This window comes from Schistocerca cancellata, unplaced genomic scaffold, assembly GCF_023864275.1.
Source record: "Schistocerca cancellata isolate TAMUIC-IGC-003103 unplaced genomic scaffold, iqSchCanc2.1 HiC_scaffold_423, whole genome shotgun sequence".
NCBI lineage: Eukaryota > Metazoa > Arthropoda > Insecta > Orthoptera > Acrididae > Schistocerca > Schistocerca cancellata.
In genome coordinates this window covers 47,433-59,746 of record NW_026046440.1, presented here as the reverse complement: position 1 = coordinate 59,746, position 12,314 = coordinate 47,433, and the positions used below count along the sequence as shown (strand labels likewise).

The following is a 12,314-nucleotide window of genomic DNA, read 5'->3' as shown; positions in this document are numbered from 1 at the left end:
ACGCACGGTTAACTGACGACAACTGTAAAAAAATCCACTCTCTCACGTTATAGAACGGCGTGCTCCGGACGCATTTCGTGGACACGAACGCCAGCAATGATGAGAGCAAAAGGCGCCTACAAATCCTGTCGTTGCACCACGCACTGTTCTACGGCAATTCACGAAGCAGAAGCTGTTTTCTTTGCAGGCAATGAGTGCAGCCGTCTTCGACACAGGAAACCATTACACGTTTGGCAGCTGTGGGATTGGAACCCACGCCTCCGAAGAGACTGGTGCCTGAAACCAGCGCCTTACACCGCTCGGCCACGCTACCTACACAACACGCGCGTCACAAGAGCTGCATCCTACCCCACGAGAACACACAGCAGCGGCACAAAAATGAGACGCAAAAACTGGCAACGGTGGGATTCGAACCCACGCCTCCGAAGAGACTGGTGCCTAAAACCAGCGCCTTAGACCGCTCGGCCACGTTACCGTTGGACCACGACCGGCAAAACGTTTCCTTTGTAGTACAAAGATCACTCCGAAATGTAAGTGTCTTGGCAATCGCTGTGCCGTGTATGTCCACTGCTCTCCCACTGGAAGCGTCTCTTTAGGCCATCCACAACAAGAAAATGCCGTGCCCGCCGTATGGGAGCGACGCCACTTGTCTGTAGCTGTCGTAGTTAAGGAGACAGCAGCTCCTGGATTCGAACCCACGCCTACGAAGAGACTGGTGCCTTAAACCAGTGCCTTAGAGCGCTTTTTTTCGTTGTTTTTTTTCCATGCAGCAGATCCACACATGACGTGGCTCACTGGAGTAGTATGCGACATAGGATGGAAAATACAGTTCCCGCCCGGGATCGAACTGGGGGTCCTTCTGCGTGTGAAGCAGACGCGATAACCGCTACACTACTTTTTTTTTATTTTTGAGCGCTCGGCCACGCTACGTGCGCTGCATTGGGCGCCAGTTTTCCCAGCATTTGTAGAAACAGTGCACGTCACAGCTTCCTGTTCTGCTGGCACTGGTTGCTCATCCATCGCACTTCAAACAACTGCCCTTTTCGACTGCAGAGAGCAGCGGACGTCCGCGCTCTGGGAGGCGACATTACATGTTGGTGATGAAGTGGTAGTACAAACTGCGGCCTGCGGAACACGAGTGAAAAATCAAGAGAGCACTGTAATTTCGAGTACTCGTGCACTATCTCTATAGCAACGGCAGCAAGGCAAAACTTTCAAAAGTGCCGTGACCAGGATTCGAACCTGGGTTATTGCGGCCACAACGCAATGTCCTAACCACTAGACGATCACGGCCACGGAGGCGCCCGCCAAAGCAGCTGGCGGGAATGCAAGTGGTGGTACACAGCAAAGCCCAGCCCACAGTGTCACGCCACAGCAGTGTCAGACACGTTCTCCATCACATGTATACAAACAAATGAACGCGCCTGCGCTGTCAGGACACTAACTACAGTGGTTAGCTGCATTCACCTCCGTGGCAATGTCTTGCAGTCCTCCAAGCCTCTTCGCTACAGGTACGTGGCTCGACAACAAGTGGACACACGCCGCATCTCTCTCGCCGTCGGGTGTTGCCGTGAATCATACTTAACGTAGCTTTCTGCACGCGTCAACGTAGCGTCAGTCGAGCAAAGTCGAGACAAGTCGCATAAGAGGAGCAACAAAAACGCGCATTTCCGGTACCGGGAATCGAACCCGGGCCTCCTGGGTGAGAGCCAGGTATCCTAGCCACTAGACCACACCGGATAACGACGGCAGTGCTCTTCCAGCGAACGCAGCAATCACGCACGGTTAACTGACGACAACTGTAAAAAAATCCACTCTCTCACGTTATAGAACGGCGTGCTCCGGACGCATTTCGTGGACACGAACGCCAGCAATGATGAGAGCAAAAGGCGCCTACAAATCCTGTCGTTGCACCACGCACTGTTCTACGGCAATTCACGAAGCAGAAGCTGTTTTCTTTGCAGGCAATGAGTGCAGCCGTCTTCGACACAGGAAACCATTACACGTTTGGCAGCTGTGGGATTGGAACCCACGCCTCCGAAGAGACTGGTGCCTGAAACCAGCGCCTTACACCGCTCGGCCACGCTACCTACACAACACGCGCGTCACAAGAGCTGCATCCTACCCCACGAGAACACACAGCAGCGGCACAAAAATGAGACGCAAAAACTGGCAACGGTGGGATTCGAACCCACGCCTCCGAAGAGACTGGTGCCTAAAACCAGCGCCTTAGACCGCTCGGCCACGTTACCGTTGGACCACGACCGGCAAAACGTTTCCTTTGTAGTACAAAGATCACTCCGAAATGTAAGTGTCTTGGCAATCGCTGTGCCGTGTATGTCCACTGCTCTCCCACTGGAAGCGTCTCTTTAGGCCATCCACAACAAGAAAATGCCGTGCCCGCCGTATGGGAGCGACGCCACTTGTCTGTAGCTGTCGTAGTTAAGGAGACAGCAGCTCCTGTTTTCGAACCCACGCCTACGAAGAGACTGGTGCCTTAAACCAGTGCCTTAGAGCGCTTTTTTTCGTTGTTTTTTTCCATGCAGCAGATCCACACATGACGTGGCTCACTGGAGTAGTATGCGACATAGGATGGAAAATACAGTTCCCGCCCGGGATCGAACTGGGGGTCCTTCTGCGTGTGAAGCAGACGCGATAACCGCTACACTACTTTTTTTTTATTTTTGAGCGCTCGGCCACGCTACGTGCGCTGCATTGGGCGCCAGTTTTCCCAGCATTTGTAGAAACAGTGCACGTCACAGCTTCCTGTTCTGCTGGCACTGGTTGCTCATCCATCGCACTTCAAACAACTGCCCTTTTCGACTGCAGAGAGCAGCGGACGTCCGCGCTCTGGGAGGCGACATTACATGTTGGTGATGAAGTGGTAGTACAAACTGCGGCCTGCGGAACACGAGTGAAAAATCAAGAGAGCACTGTAATTTCGAGTACTCGTGCACTATCTCTATAGCAACGGCAGCAAGGCAAAACTTTCAAAAGTGCCGTGACCAGGATTCGAACCTGGGTTATTGCGGCCACAACGCAATGTCCTAACCACTAGACGATCACGGCCACGGAGGCGCCCGCCAAAGCAGCTGGCGGGAATGCAAGTGGTGGTACACAGCAAAGCCCAGCCCACAGTGTCACGCCACAGCAGTGTCAGACACGTTCTCCATCACATGTATACAAACAAATGAACGCGCCTGCGCTGTCAGGACACTAACTACAGTGGTTAGCTGCATTCACCTCCGTGGCAATGTCTTGCAGTCCTCCAAGCCTCTTCGCTACAGGTACGTGGCTCGACAACAAGTGGACACACGCCGCATCTCTCTCGCCGTCGGGTGTTGCCGTGAATCATACTTAACGTAGCTTTCTGCACGCGTCAGCGTAGCGTCAGTCGAGACAAGTCGCATAAGAGGAGCAACAAAAACGCGCATTTCCGGTACCGAGAATCGAACCCGGGCCTCCTGGGTGAGAGCCAGGTATCCTAGCCACTAGACCACACCGGATAACGACGGCAGTGCTCTTCCAGCGAACGCAGCAATCACGCACGGTTAACTGACGACAACTGTAAAAAAATCCACTCTCTCACGTTATAGAACGGCGTGCTCCGGACGCATTTCGTGGACACGAACGCCAGCAATGATGAGAGCAAAAGGCGCCTACAAATCCTGTCGTTGCACCACGCACTGTTCTACGGCAATTCACGAAGCAGAAGCTGTGTTCTTTGCAGGCAATGAGTGCAGCCGTCTTCGACACAGGAAACCATTACACGTTTGGCAGCTGTGGGATTGGAACCCACGCCTCCGAAGAGACTGGTGCCTGAAACCAGCGCCTTACACCGCTCGGCCACGCTACCTACACAACACGCGCGTCACAAGAGCTGCATCCTACCCCACGAGAACACACAGCAGCGGCACAAAAATGAGACGCAAAAACTGGCAACGGTGGGATTCGAACCCACGCCTCCGAAGAGACTGGTGCCTAAAACCAGCGCCTTAGACCGCTCGGCCACGTTACCGTTGGACCACAACCGGCAAAACGTTTCCTTTGTAGTACAAAGATCACTCCGAAATGTAAGTGTCTTGGCAATCGCTGTGCCGTGTATGTCCACTGCTCTCCCACTGGAAGCGTCTCTTTAGGCCATCCACAACAAGAAAATGCCGTGCCCGCCGTATGGGAGCGACGCCACTTGTCTGTAGCTGTCGTAGTTAAGGAGACAGCAGCTCCTGGATTCGAACCCACGCCTACGAAGAGACTGGTGCCTTAAACCAGTGCCTTAGAGCGCTTTTTTTCGTTGTTTTTTTTCCATGCAGCAGATCCACACATGACGTGGCTCACTGGAGTAGTATGCGACATAGGATGGAAAATACAGTTCCCGCCCGGGATCGAACTGGGGGTCCTTCTGCGTGTGAAGCAGACGCGATAACCGCTACACTACTTTTTTTTTTATTTTTGAGCGCTCGGCCACGCTACGTGCGCTGCATTGGGCGCCAGTTTTCCCAGCATTTGTAGAAACAGTGCACGTCACAGCTTCCTGTTCTGCTGGCACTGGTTGCTCATCCATCGCACTTCAAACAACTGCCCTTTTCGACTGCAGAGAGCAGCGGACGTCCGCGCTCTGGGAGGCGACATTACATGTTGGTGATGAAGTGGTAGTACAAACTGCGGCCTGCGGAACACGAGTGAAAAATCAAGAGAGCACTGTAATTTCGAGTACTCGTGCACTATCTCTATAGCAACGGCAGCAAGGCAAAACTTTCAAAAGTGCCGTGACCAGGATTCGAACCTGGGTTATTGCGGCCACAACGCAATGTCCTAACCACTAGACGATCACGGCCACGGAGGCGCCCGCCAAAGCAGCTGGCGGGAATGCAAGTGGTGGTACACAGCAAAGCCCAGCCCACAGTGTCACGCCACAGCAGTGTCAGACACGTTCTCCATCACATGTATACAAACAAATGAACGCGCCTGCGCTGTCAGGACACTAACTACAGTGGTTAGCTGCATTCACCTCCGTGGCAATGTCTTGCAGTCCTCCAAGCCTCTTCGCTACAGGTACGTGGCTCGACAACAAGTGGACACACGCCGCATCTCTCTCGCCGTCGGGTGTTGCCGTGAATCATACTTAACGTAGCTTTCTGCACGCGTCAGCGTAGCGTCAGTCGAGCAAAGTCGACACAAGTCGCATAAGAGGAGCAACAAAAACGCGCATTTCCGGTACCGGGAATCGAACCCGGGCCTCCTGGGTGAGAGCCAGGTATCCTAGCCACTAGACCACACCGGATAACGACGGCAGTGCTCTTCCAGCGAACGCAGCAATCACGCACGGTTAACTGACGACAACTGTAAAAAAATCCACTCTCTCACGTTATAGAACGGCGTGCTCCGGACGCATTTCGTGGACACGAACGCCAGCAATGATGAGAGCAAAAGGCGCCTACAAATCCTGTCGTTGCACCACGCACTGTTCTACGGCAATTCACGAAGCAGAAGCTGTGTTCTTTGCAGGCAATGAGTGCAGCCGTCTTCGACACAGGAAACCATTACACGTTTGGCAGCTGTGGGATTGGAACCCACGCCTCCGAAGAGACTGGTGCCTGAAACCAGCGCCTTACACCGCTCGGCCACGCTACCTACACAACACGCGCGTCACAAGAGCTGCATCCTACCCCACGAGAACACACAGCAGCGGCACAAAAATGAGACGCAAAAACTGGCAACGGTGGGATTCGAACCCACGCCTCCGAAGAGACTGGTGCCTAAAACCAGCGCCTTAGACCGCTCGGCCACGTTACCGTTGGACCACAACCGGCAAAACGTTTCCTTTGTAGTACAAAGATCACTCCGAAATGTAAGTGTCTTGGCAATCGCTGTGCCGTGTATGTCCACTGCTCTCCCACTGGAAGCGTCTCTTTAGGCCATCCACAACAAGAAAATGCCGTGCCCGCCGTATGGGAGCGACGCCACTTGTCTGTAGCTGTCGTAGTTAAGGAGACAGCAGCTCCTGGATTCGAACCCACGCCTACGAAGAGACTGGTGCCTTAAACCAGTGCCTTAGAGCGCTTTTTTTCGTTGTTTTTTTTCCATGCAGCAGATCCACACATGACGTGGCTCACTGGAGTAGTATGCGACATAGGATGGAAAATACAGTTCCCGCCCGGGATCGAACTGGGGGTCCTTCTGCGTGTGAAGCAGACGCGATAACCGCTACACTACTTTTTTTTTATTTTTGAGCGCTCGGCCACGCTACGTGCGCTGCATTGGGCGCCAGTTTTCCCAGCATTTGTAGAAACAGTGCACGTCACAGCTTCCTGTTCTGCTGGCACTGGTTGCTCATCCATCGCACTTCAAACAACTGCCCTTTTCGACTGCAGAGAGCAGCGGACGTCCGCGCTCTGGGAGGCGACATTACATGTTGGTGATGAAGTGGTAGTACAAACTGCGGCCTGCGGAACACGAGTGAAAAATCAAGAGAGCACTGTAATTTCGAGTACTCGTGCACTATCTCTATAGCAACGGCAGCAAGGCAAAACTTTCAAAAGTGCCGTGACCAGGATTCGAACCTGGGTTATTGCGGCCACAACGCAATGTCCTAACCACTAGACGATCACGGCCACGGAGGCGCCCGCCAAAGCAGCTGGCGGGAATGCAAGTGGTGGTACACAGCAAAGCCCAGCCCACAGTGTCACGCCACAGCAGTGTCAGACACGTTCTCCATCACATGTATACAAACAAATGAACGCGCCTGCGCTGTCAGGACACTAACTACAGTGGTTAGCTGCATTCACCTCCGTGGCAATGTCTTGCAGTCCTCCAAGCCTCTTCGCTACAGGTACGTGGCTCGACAACAAGTGGACACACGCCGCATCTCTCTCGCCGTCGGGTGTTGCCGTGAATCATACTTAACGTAGCTTTCTGCACGCGTCAGCGTAGCGTCAGTCGAGCAAAGTCGAGACAAGTCGCATAAGAGGAGCAACAAAAACGCGCATTTCCGGTACCGGGAATCGAACCCGGGCCTCCTGGGTGAGAGCCAGGTATCCTAGCCACTAGACCACACCGGATAACGACGGCAGTGCTCTTCCAGCGAACGCAGCAATCACGCACGGTTAACTGACGACAACTGTAAAAAAATCCACTCTCTCACGTTATAGAACGGCGTGCTCCGGACGCATTTCGTGGACACGAACGCCAGCAATGATGAGAGCAAAAGGCGCCTACAAATCCTGTCGTTGCACCACGCACTGTTCTACGGCAATTCACGAAGCAGAAGCTGTGTTCTTTGCAGGCAATGAGTGCAGCCGTCTTCGACACAGGAAACCATTACACGTTTGGCAGCTGTGGGATTGGAACCCACGCCTCCGAAGAGACTGGTGCCTGAAACCAGCGCCTTACACCGCTCGGCCACGCTACCTACACAACACGCGCGTCACAAGAGCTGCATCCTACCCCACGAGAACACACAGCAGCGGCACAAAAATGAGACGCAAAAACTGGCAACGGTGGGATTCGAACCCACGCCTCCGAAGAGACTGGTGCCTAAAACCAGCGCCTTAGACCGCTCGGCCACGTTACCGTTGGACCACAACCGGCAAAACGTTTCCTTTGTAGTACAAAGATCACTCCGAAATGTAAGTGTCTTGGCAATCGCTGTGCCGTGTATGTCCACTGCTCTCCCACTGGAAGCGTCTCTTTAGGCCATCCACAACAAGAAAATGCCGTGCCCGCCGTATGGGAGCGACGCCACTTGTCTGTAGCTGTCGTAGTTAAGGAGACAGCAGCTCCTGGATTCGAACCCACGCCTACGAAGAGACTGGTGCCTTAAACCAGTGCCTTAGAGCGCTTTTTTTTCGTTGTTTTTTTTCCATGCAGCAGATCCACACATGACGTGGCTCACTGGAGTAGTATGCGACATAGGATGGAAAATACAGTTCCCGCCCGGGATCGAACTGGGGGTCCTTCTGCGTGTGAAGCAGACGCGATAACCGCTACACTACTTTTTTTTTATTTTTGAGCGCTCGGCCACGCTACGTGCGCTGCATTGGGCGCCAGTTTTCCCAGCATTTGTAGAAACAGTGCACGTCACAGCTTCCTGTTCTGCTGGCACTGGTTGCTCATCCATCGCACTTCAAACAACTGCCCTTTTCGACTGCAGAGAGCAGCGGACGTCCGCGCTCTGGGAGGCGACATTACATGTTGGTGATGAAGTGGTAGTACAAACTGCGGCCTGCGGAACACGAGTGAAAAATCAAGAGAGCACTGTAATTTCGAGTACTCGTGCACTATCTCTATAGCAACGGCAGCAAGGCAAAACTTTCAAAAGTGCCGTGACCAGGATTCGAACCTGGGTTATTGCGGCCACAACGCAATGTCCTAACCACTAGACGATCACGGCCACGGAGGCGCCCGCCAAAGCAGCTGGCGGGAATGCAAGTGGTGGTACACAGCAAAGCCCAGCCCACAGTGTCACGCCACAGCAGTGTCAGACACGTTCTCCATCACATGTATACAAACAAATGAACGCGCCTGCGCTGTCAGGACACTAACTACAGTGGTTAGCTGCATTCACCTCCGTGGCAATGTCTTGCAGTCCTCCAAGCCTCTTCGCTACAGGTACGTGGCTCGACAACAAGTGGACACACGCCGCATCTCTCTCGCCGTCGGGTGTTGCCGTGAATCATACTTAACGTAGCTTTCTGCACGCGTCAGCGTAGCGTCAGTCGAGCAAAGTCGAGACAAGTCGCATAAGAGGAGCAACAAAAACGCGCATTTCCGGTACCGGGAATCGAACCCGGGCCTCCTGGGTGAGAGCCAGGTATCCTAGCCACTAGACCACACCGGATAACGACGGCAGTGCTCTTCCAGCGAACGCAGCAATCACGCACGGTTAACTGACGACAACTGTAAAAAAATCCACTCTCTCACGTTATAGAACGGCGTGCTCCGGACGCATTTCGTGGACACGAACGCCAGCAATGATGAGAGCAAAAGGCGCCTACAAATCCTGTCGTTGCACCACGCACTGTTCTACGGCAATTCACGAAGCAGAAGCTGTGTTCTTTGCAGGCAATGAGTGCAGCCGTCTTCGACACAGGAAACCATTACACGTTTGGCAGCTGTGGGATTGGAACCCACGCCTCCGAAGAGACTGGTGCCTGAAACCAGCGCCTTACACCGCTCGGCCACGCTACCTACACAACACGCGCGTCACAAGAGCTGCATCCTACCCCACGAGAACACACAGCAGCGGCACAAAAATGAGACGCAAAAACTGGCAACGGTGGGATTCGAACCCACGCCTCCGAAGAGACTGGTGCCTAAAACCAGCGCCTTAGACCGCTCGGCCACGTTACCGTTGGACCACAACCGGCAAAACGTTTCCTTTGTAGTACAAAGATCACTCCGAAATGTAAGTGTCTTGGCAATCGCTGTGCCGTGTATGTCCACTGCTCTCCCACTGGAAGCGTCTCTTTAGGCCATCCACAACAAGAAAATGCCGTGCCCGCCGTATGGGAGCGACGCCACTTGTCTGTAGCTGTCGTAGTTAAGGAGACAGCAGCTCCTGGATTCGAACCCACGCCTACGAAGAGACTGGTGCCTTAAACCAGTGCCTTAGAGCGCTTTTTTTCGTTGTTTTTTTTCCATGCAGCAGATCCACACATGACGTGGCTCACTGGAGTAGTATGCGACATAGGATGGAAAATACAGTTCCCGCCCGGGATCGAACTGGGGGTCCTTCTGCGTGTGAAGCAGACGCGATAACCGCTACACTACTTTTTTTTTATTTTTGAGCGCTCGGCCACGCTACGTGCGCTGCATTGGGCGCCAGTTTTCCCAGCATTTGTAGAAACAGTGCACGTCACAGCTTCCTGTTCTGCTGGCACTGGTTGCTCATCCATCGCACTTCAAACAACTGCCCTTTTCGACTGCAGAGAGCAGCGGACGTCCGCGCTCTGGGAGGCGACATTACATGTTGGTGATGAAGTGGTAGTACAAACTGCGGCCTGCGGAACACGAGTGAAAAATCAAGAGAGCACTGTAATTTCGAGTACTCGTGCACTATCTCTATAGCAACGGCAGCAAGGCAAAACTTTCAAAAGTGCCGTGACCAGGATTCGAACCTGGGTTATTGCGGCCACAACGCAATGTCCTAACCACTAGACGATCACGGCCACGGAGGCGCCCGCCAAAGCAGCTGGCGGGAATGCAAGTGGTGGTACACAGCAAAGCCCAGCCCACAGTGTCACGCCACAGCAGTGTCAGACACGTTCTCCATCACATGTATACAAACAAATGAACGCGCCTGCGCTGTCAGGACACTAACTACAGTGGTTAGCTGCATTCACCTCCGTGGCAATGTCTTGCAGTCCTCCAAGCCTCTTCGCTACAGGTACGTGGCTCGACAACAAGTGGACACACGCCGCATCTCTCATGCCGTCGGGTGTTGCCGTGAATCATACTTAACGTAGCTTTCTGCACGCGTCAGCGTAGCGTCAGTCGAGCAAAGTCGAGACAAGTCGCATAAGAGGAGCAACAAAAACGCGCATTTCCGGTACCGGGAATCGCACCCGGGCCTCCTGGGTGAGAGCCAGGTATCCTAGCCACTAGACCACACCGGATAACGACGGCAGTGCTCTTCCAGCGAACGCAGCAATCACGCACGGTTAACTGACGACAACTGTAAAAAAATCCACTCTCTCACGTTATAGAACGGCGTGCTCCGGACGCATTTCGTGGACACGAACGCCAGCAATGATGAGAGCAAAAGGCGCCTACAAATCCTGTCGTTGCACCACGCACTGTTCTACGGCAATTCACGAAGCAGAAGCTGTGTTCTTTGCAGGCAATGAGTGCAGCCGTCTTCGACACAGGAAACCATTACACGTTTGGCAGCTGTGGGATTGGAACCCACGCCTCCGAAGAGACTGGTGCCTGAAACCAGCGCCTTACACCGCTCGGCCACGCTACCTACACAACACGCGCGTCACAAGAGCTGCATCCTACCCCACGAGAACACACAGCAGCGGCACAAAAATGAGACGCAAAAACTGGCAACGGTGGGATTCGAACCCACGCCTCCGAAGAGACTGGTGCCTAAAACCAGCGCCTTAGACCGCTCGGCCACGTTACCGTTGGACCACAACCGGCAAAACGTTTCCTTTGTAGTACAAAGATCACTCCGAAATGTAAGTGTCTTGGCAATCGCTGTGCCGTGTATGTCCACTGCTCTCCCACTGGAAGCGTCTCTTTAGGCCATCCACAACAAGAAAACGCCGTGCCCGCCGTATGGCAGCGACGCCACTTGTCTGTAGCTGTCGTAGTTAAGGAGACAGCAGCTCCTGGATTCGAACCCACGCCTACGAAGAGACTGGTGCCTTAAACCAGTGCCTTAGAGCGCTTTTTTTCGTTGTTTTTTTTCCATGCAGCAGATCTACACATGACGTGGCTCACTGGAGTAGTATGCGACATAGGATGGAAAATACAGTTCCCGCCCGGGATCGAACTGGGGGTCCTTCTGCGTGTGAAGCAGACGCGATAACCGCTACACTACTGTTTTTTTATTTTTGAGTGCTCGGCCACGCTACGTGCGCTGCATTGGGCGCCAGTTTTCCCAGCATTTGTAGAAACAGTGCACGTCACAGCTTCCTGTTCTGCTGGCACTGGTTGCTCATCCATCGCACTTCAAACAACTGCCCTTTTCGACTGCAGAGAGCAGCGGACGTCCGCGCTCTGGGAGGCGACATTACATGTTGGTGATGAAGTGGTAGGACAAACTGCGGCCTGCGGAACACGAGTGAAAAATCAAGAGAGCACTGTAATTTCGAGTACTCGTGCACTATCTCTATAGCAACGGCAGCAAGGCAAAACTTTCAAAAGTGCCGTGACCAGGATTCGAACCTGGGTTATTGCGGCCACAACGCAATGTCCTAACCACTAGACGATCACGGCCACGGAGGCGCCCGCCAAAGCAGCTGGCGGGAATGCAAGTGGTGGTACACAGCAAAGCCCAGCCCACAGTGTCACGCCACAGCAGTGTCAGACACGTTCTCCATCACATGTATACAAACAAATGAACGCGCCTGCGCTGTCAGGACACTAACTACAGTGGTTAGCTGCATTCACCTCCGTGGCAATGTCTTGCAGTGCTCCAAGCCTCTTCGCTACAGGTACGTGGCTCGACAACAAGTGGACACACGCCGCATCTCTCTCGCCGTCGGGTGTTGCCGTGAATCATACTTAACGTAGCTTTCTGCACGCGTCAGCGTAGCGTCAGTCGAGCAAAGTCGACACAAGTCGCATAAGAGGAGCAACAAAAA

At 53.5% G+C, this 12,314-nt stretch overlaps 27 non-coding genes across 27 annotated transcripts; all 27 read right to left on the bottom strand.

The window, feature by feature from the left end:
- Window positions 1-231: 231 nt before the first annotated feature.
- Window positions 232-313, bottom strand: Trnal-cag (transfer RNA leucine (anticodon CAG)). The gene has a single exon. It is a non-coding gene; the product is annotated as a tRNA-Leu (tRNA).
- Window positions 314-393: 80 nt separating this feature from the next.
- Window positions 394-475, bottom strand: Trnal-uag (transfer RNA leucine (anticodon UAG)). The gene has a single exon. It is a non-coding gene; the product is annotated as a tRNA-Leu (tRNA).
- Window positions 476-1,221: 746 nt separating this feature from the next.
- Trnah-gug (transfer RNA histidin (anticodon GUG)) lies at window positions 1,222-1,293 on the bottom strand. The gene has a single exon. It is a non-coding gene; the product is annotated as a tRNA-His (tRNA).
- A 375-nt stretch (window positions 1,294-1,668) lies between these two features.
- Trnae-cuc (transfer RNA glutamic acid (anticodon CUC)) lies at window positions 1,669-1,740 on the bottom strand. Its single transcript has one exon. It is a non-coding gene; the product is annotated as a tRNA-Glu (tRNA).
- A 268-nt stretch (window positions 1,741-2,008) lies between these two features.
- Window positions 2,009-2,090, bottom strand: Trnal-cag (transfer RNA leucine (anticodon CAG)). The gene has a single exon. It is a non-coding gene; the product is annotated as a tRNA-Leu (tRNA).
- Window positions 2,091-2,170: 80 nt separating this feature from the next.
- On the bottom strand, window positions 2,171-2,252 carry Trnal-uag (transfer RNA leucine (anticodon UAG)). The gene has a single exon. It is a non-coding gene; the product is annotated as a tRNA-Leu (tRNA).
- Window positions 2,253-2,997: 745 nt separating this feature from the next.
- Trnah-gug (transfer RNA histidin (anticodon GUG)) lies at window positions 2,998-3,069 on the bottom strand. The gene has a single exon. It is a non-coding gene; the product is annotated as a tRNA-His (tRNA).
- Window positions 3,070-3,434: 365 nt separating this feature from the next.
- Trnae-cuc (transfer RNA glutamic acid (anticodon CUC)) lies at window positions 3,435-3,506 on the bottom strand. Its single transcript has one exon. It is a non-coding gene; the product is annotated as a tRNA-Glu (tRNA).
- A 268-nt stretch (window positions 3,507-3,774) lies between these two features.
- Trnal-cag (transfer RNA leucine (anticodon CAG)) lies at window positions 3,775-3,856 on the bottom strand. Its single transcript has one exon. It is a non-coding gene; the product is annotated as a tRNA-Leu (tRNA).
- An 80-nt stretch (window positions 3,857-3,936) lies between these two features.
- Trnal-uag (transfer RNA leucine (anticodon UAG)) lies at window positions 3,937-4,018 on the bottom strand. The gene has a single exon. It is a non-coding gene; the product is annotated as a tRNA-Leu (tRNA).
- A 747-nt stretch (window positions 4,019-4,765) lies between these two features.
- Trnah-gug (transfer RNA histidin (anticodon GUG)) lies at window positions 4,766-4,837 on the bottom strand. Its single transcript has one exon. It is a non-coding gene; the product is annotated as a tRNA-His (tRNA).
- Window positions 4,838-5,212: 375 nt separating this feature from the next.
- Trnae-cuc (transfer RNA glutamic acid (anticodon CUC)) lies at window positions 5,213-5,284 on the bottom strand. The gene has a single exon. It is a non-coding gene; the product is annotated as a tRNA-Glu (tRNA).
- A 268-nt stretch (window positions 5,285-5,552) lies between these two features.
- Trnal-cag (transfer RNA leucine (anticodon CAG)) lies at window positions 5,553-5,634 on the bottom strand. Its single transcript has one exon. It is a non-coding gene; the product is annotated as a tRNA-Leu (tRNA).
- Window positions 5,635-5,714: 80 nt separating this feature from the next.
- Window positions 5,715-5,796, bottom strand: Trnal-uag (transfer RNA leucine (anticodon UAG)). The gene has a single exon. It is a non-coding gene; the product is annotated as a tRNA-Leu (tRNA).
- Window positions 5,797-6,542: 746 nt separating this feature from the next.
- Window positions 6,543-6,614, bottom strand: Trnah-gug (transfer RNA histidin (anticodon GUG)). The gene has a single exon. It is a non-coding gene; the product is annotated as a tRNA-His (tRNA).
- Window positions 6,615-6,989: 375 nt separating this feature from the next.
- On the bottom strand, window positions 6,990-7,061 carry Trnae-cuc (transfer RNA glutamic acid (anticodon CUC)). The gene has a single exon. It is a non-coding gene; the product is annotated as a tRNA-Glu (tRNA).
- A 268-nt stretch (window positions 7,062-7,329) lies between these two features.
- Window positions 7,330-7,411, bottom strand: Trnal-cag (transfer RNA leucine (anticodon CAG)). Its single transcript has one exon. It is a non-coding gene; the product is annotated as a tRNA-Leu (tRNA).
- Window positions 7,412-7,491: 80 nt separating this feature from the next.
- On the bottom strand, window positions 7,492-7,573 carry Trnal-uag (transfer RNA leucine (anticodon UAG)). Its single transcript has one exon. It is a non-coding gene; the product is annotated as a tRNA-Leu (tRNA).
- Window positions 7,574-8,320: 747 nt separating this feature from the next.
- On the bottom strand, window positions 8,321-8,392 carry Trnah-gug (transfer RNA histidin (anticodon GUG)). Its single transcript has one exon. It is a non-coding gene; the product is annotated as a tRNA-His (tRNA).
- Window positions 8,393-8,767: 375 nt separating this feature from the next.
- Trnae-cuc (transfer RNA glutamic acid (anticodon CUC)) lies at window positions 8,768-8,839 on the bottom strand. Its single transcript has one exon. It is a non-coding gene; the product is annotated as a tRNA-Glu (tRNA).
- Window positions 8,840-9,107: 268 nt separating this feature from the next.
- On the bottom strand, window positions 9,108-9,189 carry Trnal-cag (transfer RNA leucine (anticodon CAG)). The gene has a single exon. It is a non-coding gene; the product is annotated as a tRNA-Leu (tRNA).
- Window positions 9,190-9,269: 80 nt separating this feature from the next.
- On the bottom strand, window positions 9,270-9,351 carry Trnal-uag (transfer RNA leucine (anticodon UAG)). The gene has a single exon. It is a non-coding gene; the product is annotated as a tRNA-Leu (tRNA).
- Window positions 9,352-10,097: 746 nt separating this feature from the next.
- Window positions 10,098-10,169, bottom strand: Trnah-gug (transfer RNA histidin (anticodon GUG)). The gene has a single exon. It is a non-coding gene; the product is annotated as a tRNA-His (tRNA).
- Window positions 10,170-10,544: 375 nt separating this feature from the next.
- On the bottom strand, window positions 10,545-10,616 carry Trnae-cuc (transfer RNA glutamic acid (anticodon CUC)). Its single transcript has one exon. It is a non-coding gene; the product is annotated as a tRNA-Glu (tRNA).
- A 268-nt stretch (window positions 10,617-10,884) lies between these two features.
- Window positions 10,885-10,966, bottom strand: Trnal-cag (transfer RNA leucine (anticodon CAG)). The gene has a single exon. It is a non-coding gene; the product is annotated as a tRNA-Leu (tRNA).
- An 80-nt stretch (window positions 10,967-11,046) lies between these two features.
- Trnal-uag (transfer RNA leucine (anticodon UAG)) lies at window positions 11,047-11,128 on the bottom strand. The gene has a single exon. It is a non-coding gene; the product is annotated as a tRNA-Leu (tRNA).
- Window positions 11,129-11,874: 746 nt separating this feature from the next.
- Window positions 11,875-11,946, bottom strand: Trnah-gug (transfer RNA histidin (anticodon GUG)). The gene has a single exon. It is a non-coding gene; the product is annotated as a tRNA-His (tRNA).
- Between the last annotated feature and the right edge of the window lie 368 nt (window positions 11,947-12,314).